The following is a 13,747-nucleotide window of genomic DNA, read 5'->3' as shown; positions in this document are numbered from 1 at the left end:
AACACAGGTACTCAGTCAGGTGAACTGGGGTCACCATTGGCCAAAAAGGTGAGTTTTAAGCACTTTTGCACTTTTCTTATGCTGGTCCTGGTGTTTCAGTGGTGGAAGTGATGTTTTGGCACCCCATGATGGAAGGAAAAAAACAATGTTTATGAGATGAGCAACTTGGGTGAGATAACATGCTGTCAACTTTGACCTTTGCTGGCTATTTTACTGATAACTTTTCCCACCGACCTTCCAAATGATGTGATTCTTTTTTTATTAGAAACTAGACTCAAAAATCTTTCCAATGACTACTAATTTGTATTTTTTGGACATCTGAGTTGGTACAGTTTATTCTTTCAAGTTAGCGTTCATATATTTTTGACAACTCTGACCTTTGCTTGTTCTTTTGCTCATAACTTTCTCCACCGAACTCCAAATGAGTTGATTCTTGTTTTGTTGGAATCTATACTCAAAGACCTTTCAAATTATGCCTTAGAAATCAAGTTTACACCTTTTTTGACACTGTAATCGATTACAAGGACACTGTAAACGATTACCCGAGACAAAACTGGATTTTGTACAGAAAGTCCAACACAGGTACTCAGTCAGGTGAACTGGGGTTACCATTGGCCAAAAAGGTGAGTTTTCAAGCACTTTTGCACTTTTCTTAGGCTGGTCCTGGTGTTTCAGTGGTGGAAAGTGATGTTTTTGGCACCCCATGATGGAGGAAAAAAACAATGTTTATGAGATGAGCAACTTGGGTGAGATAACATGCTGTCAACTTTGACCTTTGCTGGCTATTTTACTGATAACTTTTCCCACCGACTTCCAAATGATGTGATTCTTTTTTTATTAGAAACTAGACTCAAAAATCTTTCCAATGACTACTAATTTGTAATTTTTGGACATCTGAGTTGGTACAGTTTTATTCTTTCAAGTTAGCGTTTCATATATTTTTGCCAACTCTCACCTTTGCTTGTTCTTTTGCTCATAACTTTCTCCACCGAACTCCAAATGAGTTGATTCTTGTTTTGTTGGAATCTATACTCAAAGACCTTTCAAATTATGCCTTAGAAATGAAGTTTACACCTTTTTTGACACTGTAATCGATTACAAGGACACTGTAAACGATTACAAGGACACTGTAAACGATTACCCGAGACAAAACTGGATTTTGTACAGAAAGTCCAACACAGGTACTCAGTCAGGTGAACTGGGGTCACCATTGGCCAAAAGGTGAGTTTTAATCACTTTTGCACTTTTCTTAGGCTGGTCCTGGTGTTTCAGTGGTGGGAAGTGATCTTTTTGGCACCCCATGATGGAGGAAAAAAACAATGTTTATGAGATGAGCAACTTGGGTGAGATAAGATGCTGTCAACTTTGACCTTTGCTGGCTATTTTACTGATAACTTTTCCCACCGACCTCCAAATGATGTGATTCTTTTTTTATTAGAAACTAGACTCAAAAATCTTTCCAATGACTACTAATTTGTATTTTTTGGACATCTGAGTTGGTACAGTTTATTCTTTCAAGTTCTGCGACCTTCTTCACCTCAGAAAACAACAATAGTTACTCAACATAGGGCACCCACTTCACACCAACCAAACAACGAAGGCCACCCCCACCTCAGTTCACCTCTTTAACCTCTGCTACTAGCTACCTATAAAAAAAACCCTAATTAGTTTATTTCCCAAATTTAAAAATGTAACCCCATTTCAAATTCCCAATTGAGCCTGCTCTGCCACGTCAACTCACTTATGCCACCTCATTGCCACGATTGAACAAATCACATACAGAGTCAGAAAAACGTTATCAATTATAACGGCGTTTGTAACATCCCAATTATATAATAACCAATATTATATAATAAAGACGTCAGCATTCAAATATAGAGAACAGTCAGAATATGACGTGTAATTTAATTGTTAAATTACAATCATCCAAATAAAATGAGCGAAAATTTAAACTTGAACAGTTGAAAGGATTGAGCACTGCAAGTGTTCAATCCGGAAATTTTTAGGAAGACTACTCTGCAACATCAGCAACCTCTAGCTCTTGATCCAAAGGACTCTCCTCGACAGCATCTGCTCCCATCCAAGTGGATGATCATCGCCAAAGAAACATACCCAAACAGCACATAACACAAACAATGCAAGGGTGAGCTAGATATAAAAAGCATGTTATACATACAGCACAGTTAATTCATGCAATCATTCATAGATTCATATAAAAGAACAATTAAAGCATACTCATTGATCCATATCTCACATACTTCCGGGACATGTAAACATTCATCCAAACATGGTAAACTGACATCACAAGACTTGTTACTTTATACCCCGACTTGTTCCTTTATAGACCGACTCGTCCGGACTAGAATGATTACCGAGCTATGGCGAGTCTTGCACTCGTGGTGGCTTTATGAAATTTGGGCACTCCCGCCCTGGCACTACCGCCTTATGAAACTTGGGCACTCCCGCCCTGGCACTACCGCCTGGTGAAACTTTGGGCACTCCCGCCCGGTGGAACTCTGGGCACTCCCGCCCGGTGGAACTCTGGGCACTCCCGCCCGGCCACAATCACGAGGTTAATCCGTTATTACTCACCTTGGATCATATGGAAGCATCCAAGACTAGGACCTCCTGCTACTCCTCACCACATGTTCAATCCTCTCTACATGAGAAGAAAGATCATTGGAGATTCAGGATGACCCCCAAAACTGAGCTATCATGTAATCATTCTATACAACCCCCAAAACACCACCATGTATCCTCTCCTTGAGGATCATGGAATTACGTCCATGAATCATACTGTTACTTTGAACCTTAACCCAAGTCATGAATAACCAGATACCACCATATTTTCACAACAAATCCAACATATCTCATACATTCACATATTTTCAAATAAATCACGTCACAGACAATATTCCAACCATTGGTATACATAATCCAACTCAAGACCAAAGGAACTTAGAACCCATTACCATTTGCAGACCATTAGATGGACGAACACTATTCACCAAGCGTTATAAGCCGAACGCCACTATGCCAATTGGACGGACGCTAACAAAAACTGACCGAACGCTAAAACCGAACGCCTGGACACAATTAGGCCGAACGCTAAACCGAACGTCATATTGGATTCAACACTATTTGGCCGAACGCCAAAATCGAACGCCTGAACACAATTAGACCGAACGTCAAAACCGAACGTCTCACTGGATTCAACACTATTTGGCCGAACGCTATGAGATCAACAGGCCGAACGCTAAGAATTTCTAATCCCATAATAATAATACCGAACGCTCAAGATTCAAACTTAATACTATCAAATAAAGGCCGAACGCTTATTTATACATAAAAACCGAACGTTCAAGATTCAAATCCAAGAATACCAACCTGAGGCCGAACGTTAACAATCATATCCATGAACGAACGCTTATGATTTGAAACTTAGAGTCTAAATTGAACTCGAACGCTCCCAACAAAACCGAGACCGGACGTTCACCATCAGAACAAAACAAAGGCCGAACGTTAATCAAGCCAAGACCGAACGCTCATAATATCTCATTAAAACCGAACGTTCATTTACTAATACAGAAATGAGACCGAACGCTACAGTCACGAACTAACCATAACGGACGTTCAAGATTCAAGCCTGATAATACTAAATTATATCGAACGCTATAGTTACCAAATTAACAACGAACGTTCACGATTTACACTTATACATACCCATTTAACAACGAACACTCAGGCCCCATTTATACTCAGACGAACGCTCAAAATCCATTACACACATAGACGAACGCTCTAAATCCATTATACATTTAGACGAACGCTCAAAGGAGGATTTGGACGAACGCTCATTCATTATTAAGGGCGTACGCTACACGAACGCTACACTCAGAATTTACGAACGCGAACGCTCATCAAACTTAATACCAAACGCTCAACATATTTTGGCCGACGAGTCATTTTGGACGAACGCTAACGTTCGCTAACCACAAAACCGAACGCTCTTATCGAATGGGACGAACGTCCCATTTTCACTCACCAAATTGAACGTACGCGCGTTTCTGCAGAATTCTGCAGAATTCGCACCAGGTTTTCCAGAACCCAGAAAACCCCAAATTTTTCATCCCCAACTTCCCAGATTTGCATTAAACATAGTATATATCAACAATCAAACAAAAGATTTAGCTCCCCTTACCTCTTGAAGACTTTCTTTGTAAAATTTGTGATCCATCTTCCTCCAAACGTGCAGATCAAGATCTCTTTGCATCCTCCACAATTCTTCGCTTCCTCTCCCAGATCTTACTGCAAAAGACTCCATTCTCACCAGATGCCCATCCCAGCTCCTCCTCTCAGCCCTTCCAAAGTTGGTACAGCTTCCCATGGTGTTCTTTGGACGGCTGGAAATGGAGGAAGGAAGGGTTCCTCCCTCTGTTGCTCTCTCCCTCTCGCCCTCTCACATGCCAATAATGAGAGCCTCCCTTTTTTTTTTCTCTTTTGCAAAGCCTCCCCCGTAAAATGCCACCCCCTCTCCTTTTCTCCTTCCCTCATTATTGCATTCCAATAATGCCAAAGGTGGGTGACCACCGTGTCCCCACCACCAAGAAAATGAAGTCCTTACAGCGTTAAGTGGGTAGGATTCAATTGATACAAACTTCAAAACATTGGTATCAAATGCCTACATTTTTAAAACCGGGTACTAAACAGCAAATTACCTCCGAACATGGGGACTAAGTAGGTAATTAAGCCTTATTGTTATTATTATTTTTGTATTATTCTAGTTTTATTTACATATATTATCTTATTTTTCTTCATATATATGCAAATATATTTTTCTTACACTTTTATTATTTTATTTTTATTTTATTTTATTTTCATCTTCAATTTTACCTATTTAAAGTTTATTTTTGTGAGAACCTGATTTAATTAGCACACAAATCCATTCTCTGATCATCATTTATTGCACCGTGCCACGTCAAAACCCACTCACTTCCACTCTGCATGCGCCTGCCAAGTGTCAAGGCTGGAACCTTTGGAAATTTGTAGTGGAAGACAAGTGGCATCCGTGAATTGGACACTCGTCTTACGAGAGAAGAGAATTGATTTTCTGAAAAACCTTCTCTCCATTCACGCATACACCTTTCTTCTTCCTCTGAACCAAACGTTTCAAATTCTCCAGCTTCTCTCTAAACCATTTTCATCTTCTCTCTAAGATAACTCACCGTTATTCTCTCCAATCTCATTTCAGACACCGTAGAAACATTCTCTGCACCGTGAGCATCATTTTGATCCGAACAGAACTGAGAACTGAACTGGTAAGTTCTCGTCTCTGCACCTTCATCTATTTAGTTCATGCGAACCAGATTCTGGTTGCATGCATGAGTTATAGGTCTGAACTTTGTGTCATTTTTGGTATCTTAGATTTAGTGAAAAATCGTGGGGTGACTCGTTGAGTAGAAAGCCGTGAGAGCACTAGAGAAATCATTAAGCAATTGGAAGTACACTACTGAACCAGGTAAGGGAAGCTTCAGTAATTTAATACTGGTTTGATGTCTATGACAGTAATGAAGTGTACTGGTTATCTAAAAGGTATGAAATATATGAATTTTGATTGTGCCTGAATAAGCATGATTGCCCTGGATGTATATTATGAATGTTGTTTGAATCGTATGCAGAGAATGAGATGTATGATTTGGAATATGATTGAATTTCTGCATGATTTGGAATGATAATACTTGGAACTGGATGTTGATGATGATATGTTTGAAACTGGAAAATGGAAGATTCTGTATTGAGGAAATGATGATATGAATTCTGTAATGTATGAGATTTGTGTTAAAATAAATTCTAAGTTAGGGATCGTATGAAAATTTTGAAGTTAATGTGAATGAAAAATCTGGAAATCTGATCTTTTCTGATTGATGATGTACGCTCGTCATCGAACGGTCTTATACCGTTCGGTTTCCCTGGAAAATAACTTAGAATAAGAATTCTTTCATTTGGAGAGGATTCTGATTGAGAACGAGCGTTAATTGTGTGAAGAGCTAGTTTTGAGCGTTCGGCTCAGCTTAGCGTATCCAACCATTTAAAATAAATTGAAGAGTATTTAGAACGCTCTGTTTTGTTTACCAGCGTTCGTCATAAGTAGCGCTTAGTATTATACTGAGTGTTCGTCCAAATGAGCTCTCGGTCTTAGATCGAGCGTTCGTCCTAATTCGCGTTCGGTTTAATACCGAACGTTCGTTCTAATGGAGCGTTCGTTCTATTTGGTGCTCGGTCATTGACTTAGCGTTCGTCCTAAGCAGGGTTCGGTTCTATAACTGAACGCTCGTCCTTATCATTGCTTCGTGAGCGAACGTAACTAGCGTTCGTCCAAATTCTTAATTTACGTTCGGTCATTGACTGGCAGTGTTTGCTTCCGAATTTAATAATACTCTGATTCTTTATTTAAATATATTTAAAATCTATTTATCCTTTTGATTCAACCTAAAGTCTTTATACTTAGAAGTTTCCTAAGTATTATTCTGATCTTGTAGTCTCAATCTCAATTAAATTATTAAGTGTTCTTAACGTCCGTGAATGGATAAGGGTTCGTTTCTTTTGTTCAGGAACGAGGTTGCAGTGTACTGTAATTCGTTCGTCTTTGTTTATTAAAAGATGGACGTTCTTTAAATTAAGAGAGTGGAACATAGAATGAAATGTGAATAAGAGAACTGGTTAATATGTGCGAATGGTATTTGAATGAACTTTATTGAAGTGAATTGTGAATGAGCGTTCCAAGGAGGAACGTCTCCATGATGTGAATGTTAGAAGTTATGTAGTATGACCATGGTAAAGCTGCTGATGGCTGTTCATCCTGATATTCCGTGAGTGCTCATCCTCATGTAGAGGGGAGTAGGTCATGCGTGGGAATGGCAGGAGACCCTAGTCCTACTGAGTACTTTGGACTGATAGGGTTAACCTCGGGTGGCAGCTGTTGAGGGCATCCCAGTTACTACACCACCCGGGTGCAAGAACGCCTGTAGATACATGGCTTCATACAGTCCGGACAGTCGTCATTTATGAGAATTTGGATGAGTTATATTATGCTTTGTGTATGTACTGTTATTGATTTGTACGATTGATTTTATATGTTAAAGTTTATGTTGGTGATATGAATTAAATTACTTAAGCTTACCCTTGCAATTTCCTTGTGTTGTCTACTGTTTTTGTATGTCCGTCTTGTCAATGCAATGATCATCCGTTGTGGATGTGAGCAGATGGTGAGGCACCCCTTGAAGCAATGCTGGAAGAAGAAAATTTGGAGGATGCCAACTTGGTAGAAGTAGAGGTTAAAGCCGAACAGTAGAGTGTTCGTTCTTTAGGAATTGCTAGCTTTTATGTGCTGTATTTTGAGACGTTCGGTTATTTATTTTGTAAGGCCGTTCGTCCAGATTTGTGAAGCCTGGTAGTTAGAAAACTGAACGCTGTGTAACTTTGTACGTTCGGTTTTTATTTTGAGTAGCTGTTGTAAATATTAAGACTGCACTGTAATTTCTGTAAATGTGATTAGTTCTGATTAATAGTAATTACTATTTCTTGGGATGTTACAATTTTGCTTAATATAATTAATACGGTTTTTTTTAAAAAAAAAATTAAATAAAAAAATATAATAAAAAAAAAATAAAAGAAGAAAATTATGAGAAAGGAGAGAATGTTTTCGGATTGGGGGACAAAAAAAAAACAGTACGTATGTTGGAGAGTGAGGGGCAGAAAACCGTTTCTGCAGGTAAGGACGCGGGGTGATGGCAGGGCATACGGAATTGGGTACGGTTGGATTTGGGGGTATACAAATCGCACAAAAGGCACAGGGGGAGTAGGAGGTAAGGGAGAAAAATAAGGAAAAAAGGAGGATTTCACACAGCTTCTGGGGTTTTCATCTTCGATCATCATCCAGCCGTAAGGGCATCCACCATTTGACAAAGGCCAGCGGATACACGTAGCTAGCAGCAGCCAGTAGAGCTCCGAGAGGTAAGCACCTTGCTCACTTCACTTGGGTGGTCATATACGCTTACTGCATTATACTGCCTTTTATGCTTATTTCGTTTTGCTTGAGTATGTCTGTGGTGAGTCTTCCACATTCTCCTTCCTAGATTCTTATTGCACACTTTCATCCCTTTCCCCTGACCACAACCTGCATGGTGAAGCTAAAAAAAAAAAAAAAAAAAAAAACCTTTTGCAGTCAATCCGTTTCATAACCACCGAGCATCACGAGCTCTCCCATTTTCCATAGGCTTCCACGCCTCTGCCCATTTCCAACCATCAACATTGAAATTGAAACAGTAAACAGGATACTCACAAAGAAACGTTTTTCGAACGTTCGTCATCTACCTTTTTCGAACGCACATTAAGCCCATTTTCGAGCTCTCCCATTTTCCATAAATAAACGCACATTAAGCCTTTTTCGAACGTTCGTCATCTACCTCCTCACCGAACGTCCGTCCGGCCACTTCTTGGACGGACCGTTTGGTGGCCATCACCCCAACGAACGCTCGTCCACAACGAACGCTCGTCCCCAACGAGCGCTCGTCATTCAGCCCATTTCCCAGCATCCGTTCGTCATCGCCCAACGAACGCTCGTCCCCACGAGCGCTCGTCATTCACCCCATTCCCAGCGAACGTTCGTCATCTACCTCCTCACCGAACGTCCGTCCAGCCACTTCTTGGACAGACCGTTTGGTGACCATCACCCCAACGAACGCTCGTCCCCAACGAACGCTCGTCCCCAACGACCGCTCGTCATTCAGCCCATTTCCCAGATTCCGTTCGTCATTGCACAACGAACGCTCGTCCTCAACGAGCGCTCGTCTTTCAGCCCTTTTCCCAGCGAACGTTCGTTATCTACCTCCTCACCGAACGTCCGTCCGGCCACTTCTTGGACGGACCGTTTGGTGACCATCACCCCAACGAACGCTCGTCCCCGACGAACGGTCGCCCCAACGAGCGCTCGTCATTCAGCCCATTTCCCAGCATCCGTTCGTCATCGCCCATCGAACGCTCGTCCCCAACGAGCGCTCGTCATTAAGCCCCTTTCCCAGCGAACGTTCGTCATCTACCTCCTCACCGAACGTCCGCCCGGCCACTTGGACGGACCATTTGGTGACCATCACCCAACGAACTCTCGTCCCCCAACGAACGCTCGTCATTCAGCCCGTTTCCCAGCGTCCCATCCCCAATTCCCAACGAACGCTCGTACACAACGAACGCTCGTCCCCAACAAGCGCTCGTCATTCAGCCTATTTCCCAGCATCCGTTCGTCATCCCGCCCAATCTTCCCAAAGAACGCTCGTGCCCAACGAGCGCCCGTCGACCAGCCTCCTCTTCTCAGCGTCCGTTCGTCACATCATCCAATGAACGCTCGTCATCTACCCTCCTGTACTCAACGTACGTCCGTCATATCACTCAACGAACGCTCGTCATCCAGGCTGTTTTTCTCAACGTACGTTCGTCGTATCACCCAACGAACGCTCGTCATCCAGGCTATTTTTCTCAACGTACGTTCGTCAACTCTCCCCAACGAGCGCTCGTGACTCTGAATCCTTTCGCAACGTACGTTCGGCGTTTACCATGGACCGCTCGTTAATCAAGCTTTTCGACTGACCGTTCGACCCCTTTTTTTATCTTTTTTTTTTTATTTTGGCACCCCCATTTTGTTGTTTTTTTTATTATTTATTTATTTATTTGGCTTTTTATTCATCTTAATTCATTTCATTTTATTTTATTTATTTCTTTTAAATATCCACTTATTTCAAAATATATATAATAATTTTACTTATAAAAAAAATAAAATTAACAAAAATATTTTGGTTTAATCCTTTACTACATCCCTATTTATGTACGCATGTCTCAATTGGGTCCTCGTTTTTTAAAGTGTATCAAAATGGTCCTTAATTTTGAAAATTCATATCAATTGAGTCCTTTCCGTTAAGTTGGCTGGACGGCGTTAAAAAAATTGATGAGTGGGATGCTGAGATGACTAACGAACGCTCGTCCACCAGCGAACGAACGCTCGACGACCTCTTACCGCTGGACGACCGTTCGTTCCACACTGGACGATTGTTCGTTCAGTGGTCGCCGAGCGTTCGTTCGTTGGTGGACGAACGTTCGTTCGGTGTTGGACGAGCGTTCTTTCGTCATCTCAGCATCCCACTCATCAATTTTTTTAACGCCGTCCAGCCAACTTAACGGAAAGGACTCAATTGATATCAAATTTCAAAATTAAGGACCATTTTGATACACTTTAAAAAACGAGGACCCAATTGAGACATTCGTACATAAATAGGGATGTAGTAAAGGATTAAACCAAATATTTTAAAAGGTTTAGGCACATGTGTGATCGCACGCATCGTCCTTGTGCTATAAAACCTTTTCTTCTTCTTTTCTAAAATTACAAAAAATATATTTAAAAGGTTTAGGCACATGTGTGATCGCACGCATCGTCCTTGTGCTAAAACCTTTTCTTCTTCTTTTCTAAAATTACAAAAATATTTTAAAGGTTTAGGCACATGTGTGATCGCACGCATCGTCCTTGTGCTAAAACCTTTTCTTCTTCTTTTCTAAAATTACAAAAAATATATTTTAAAGGTTTAAGCACATGTGTGATCGCACGCATCGTCCTTGTGCTAAAAACCTTTTCCCTTTCTTAAGTAAAATTACAAAAATATGTTTTAAAAGGTTAAGCACATGTGTGATCGCACGCATCGTCCTTGTGCTAAAAACCTTTTCTCTTTCCAAAAAAACAAAATACAAAAAAGGTATAAAATCTTCAAAAAACCCAAAAACATCAACAATTTTAAACAACAAACAATCTTCCTCCCAGAACTACGTGATCCTTGATTCTCCATCGAAAGTGGAGATACGTAGGAGCAAGGCTAGCCCTTGTCAGGTTCACTTTCCCAAAAATCCAAATTTATCCGTAATCATTTTCTCAAACAAATCTTTCAATCAATTTCTCAAACAAATCTCTCAAACGTTTTCAAAAAGAACTACGTAACCCTGATTTCTCATTTTGAATGAGAATACGTAGGAGCAAGGTCACTCCTTGTCGGGCCCAAAAAACTAAAAAATATGTTTTGTTTATTTTTGAATTTTATTTTAGGGGATAGTTAAACATTTTGAAAATCACATCATATTCATGCATTTAGTTAAAGGTACTGCCTTAGGGCAGGCGTTGTGGGGTGCTAACACCTTCCCCACGCGTAACCGACTCCCGAACCCAGAATCTGGTTTTCGTAGACCGTGCTTTATCGTTTTATGGTTTTTCCGTAGTTTCCCATAATAAACTATGGTGGCGACTCCAAATCTCTTTTTCAAAACTCGGTTTTTTTTGGATCGTCGTCCCGTCGCGATTCCGGTTGCGACACCTAGCATTGGTGAAATTATAGTCATACAAACAACATTTCAGTGTTTAAGAAAGAACAAAAATTGAGCCTTCGGTATTTTGGGCCATCTGAGATAATTAAGAAGATTGGGAATGTTGTTTATAAATTGCAATTGTCGAATTTTACAAAGATACATCCAGTATTTCACATTTCTATGCTTAGAAGTTCTTGGGTGATCCTAAACAACAATACTTTCCTCTGACAACAAATGAATTTGGTCTCGTGATGCCACAACACAAAATTCTGGATATTAGTGTGATTAATAAAAATGGAAAGGAGAATTAAGGAGTTTTGGTCGAGAGAGATTCACTGTTAGATGTTAAAACCTCTTTGTTTGAGCATCGTTTTAGTTGTTTTTAGTTCAATTTTAAATCGTTATATACAAGTTATTTCATAATGCAAGAAAAAATGCAAAAAATAAACTTGTTTTGAAAAGTTTTTTTTCTAAACATATTTCATGTATTATGGAAAAATCTTTTGGGAATACATTTTTGATGTAGGATATTTGGAAAGATTCATTCCAAAATATATTGAGTTTCAGAAATTTTTATGAAAATCTCATTTTGAAAATTTTATTCCAAAACATATTTCATATGTTTTCAAAAATTTTTGTTTCAGAAATAACATTTTCAAAATTTAGTTCCAGAAATTTTATTCTGGAAATTGTTTCAGAAATGCTATTCCGAAAACAATGGAAAACTTGTTCCAAAAAACTTCGTACGAAATTCGAGAGTCGTTTTTTCGGAGGATAAAATAGTTATTTAAAAGTTTGAGCGGGGTGTGAAAAGCAATTGTGGAGCTCCTAAGCTCTAAAAAGAATCTCTATCGCTCGTCATTCAACGTAGGAAAAGGTTATGAAGCTCTTAAGCTCTAAAAAGAATCTTTACCGCTTGTCGTTCAACGTAGGAAAAGGTTTTGAAGCTCTTAAGCTCTAAAAAGAATCCCTACCGCCCGTCGTTCAACATAGGAAAAGGTTCTAGAGCTCTTAAGCTCTAAAAAGAATCTCTACCGCTCGTCGTTCAACGTAGGAAAAGGTTCTAGAGCTCTTAAGCTCTAAAAAGAATCCCTACTGCCTGTCGTTCAACGTAGGAAAAGGTTCTGGAGCTCTTAAGCTCTAAAAAGAATCTCTATTGCTCGTTTTTCAACGTAGGAAAAGGTTATGGAGCCCTTAAGCTCTAAAAAGAATCCCTACCGCTCGTTGATCAACGTAGGAAAAAGTTCTACAAAGAACTCCCATCGCTCGTCGCTCGGCCTAGAGAAAAAGTTCCAAAGAGAACTTCTAGAGCCCCTGATCAACATAGGAAAAAGTTCTTAAAAGACTCTTATCACTCGTCGCTCGGCCTAGAGAAAAAGTTCCAAAGAGAACTCCTAGCGTCAATTACTTAACAGATTCAGTCCCTTTATGCTCGGACCACCTACGTTCAGCCGTCTCATGTTCCAATGCTTTTTCATTATAAAAATAGATTATAAAATATTGAAGTATTTACTTTATTTTGTTTAACGCATATTTTTTGGAGTGAAAATTTCTTGCACAGGAAAAAGTTCCAAAGAGAACTCCTAGTGTTTACTACTCAACCTAGGAAAAGGTTCCAAAAATAACTCCTAACATTTTCTGCTCAGTCTATGGAACAGTTCCATAGAGAACTCCTAGAGTCTGTTCTTTGGTACAAAAAGGAATGAAGACTAGCGCATCGAAAATAGACTTCCTAACACAACGTGAGCGACCTCTCTTAAACTCATAATAATCCCTGCGCACCTCTTTCAAAACAGAGCTTGCTTGGGTTTGGGGGACTTATGTACTATATGAAATATACTGATCTGAGGTAATGATCATTTATGGACAGTTAACAGGTATATTAGCAGGTATTAATGGTCAAATTACCTTACGCTTTACAAATATACAGTATTAGTAATTGATTACTGGTTTTGATTGCTTAAAAATATATTGCATTAATGGTTAATCAAGGGGCTTGGCTGCCACAAGTCCTATAAATATACAATTGATGTCCAAGTAAAGACATCCTTTTCTAACCTTGATCTATCCTAATAAAATAAAGACCTCTTTGAAAAAGATATTTGACCTAAGCGTTAGAGTGTTTTATGCAGGTCAACAACCCATCGGAGTGGACTACATTCTCGTAGAGGATTGAACGATAGAAAGAGAACAAAGTAAGGAAGGACGACCGACCATCAACCAATTCAACAAAAACAAATTGAAACCAAAAAACAAAGTTATGCTCTTTTTTTCATATATTCTGTTGAAATGTCTTATTTATTTGATAGTGATATACTCACTTATATTCTGACCCTTAAAAGAAATATGA

The 13,747-nt window shown here is 39.6% G+C and overlaps 1 long non-coding RNA gene across 1 annotated transcript; it reads right to left on the bottom strand.

The window, feature by feature from the left end:
* Positions 1-1,781: 1,781 nt before the first annotated feature.
* On the bottom strand, positions 1,782-4,621 carry LOC148191034 (uncharacterized). Its single transcript, XR_015782793.1, has 2 exons — positions 4,202-4,621; positions 1,782-2,070 (listed from the first exon to the last, which is right to left on the bottom strand). It is a non-coding gene; the product is annotated as an uncharacterized LOC148191034 (long non-coding RNA).
* Between the last annotated feature and the right edge of the window lie 9,126 nt (positions 4,622-13,747).

This window comes from Vigna umbellata, chromosome 11, assembly GCF_029865625.1.
Source record: "Vigna umbellata cultivar VRB3 chromosome 11, Vumbellata_1.0, whole genome shotgun sequence".
In the NCBI taxonomy this organism is placed as follows: domain Eukaryota; kingdom Viridiplantae; phylum Streptophyta; class Magnoliopsida; order Fabales; family Fabaceae; genus Vigna; species Vigna umbellata.
This window is presented reverse-complemented; position numbering and strand designations above follow the sequence as displayed.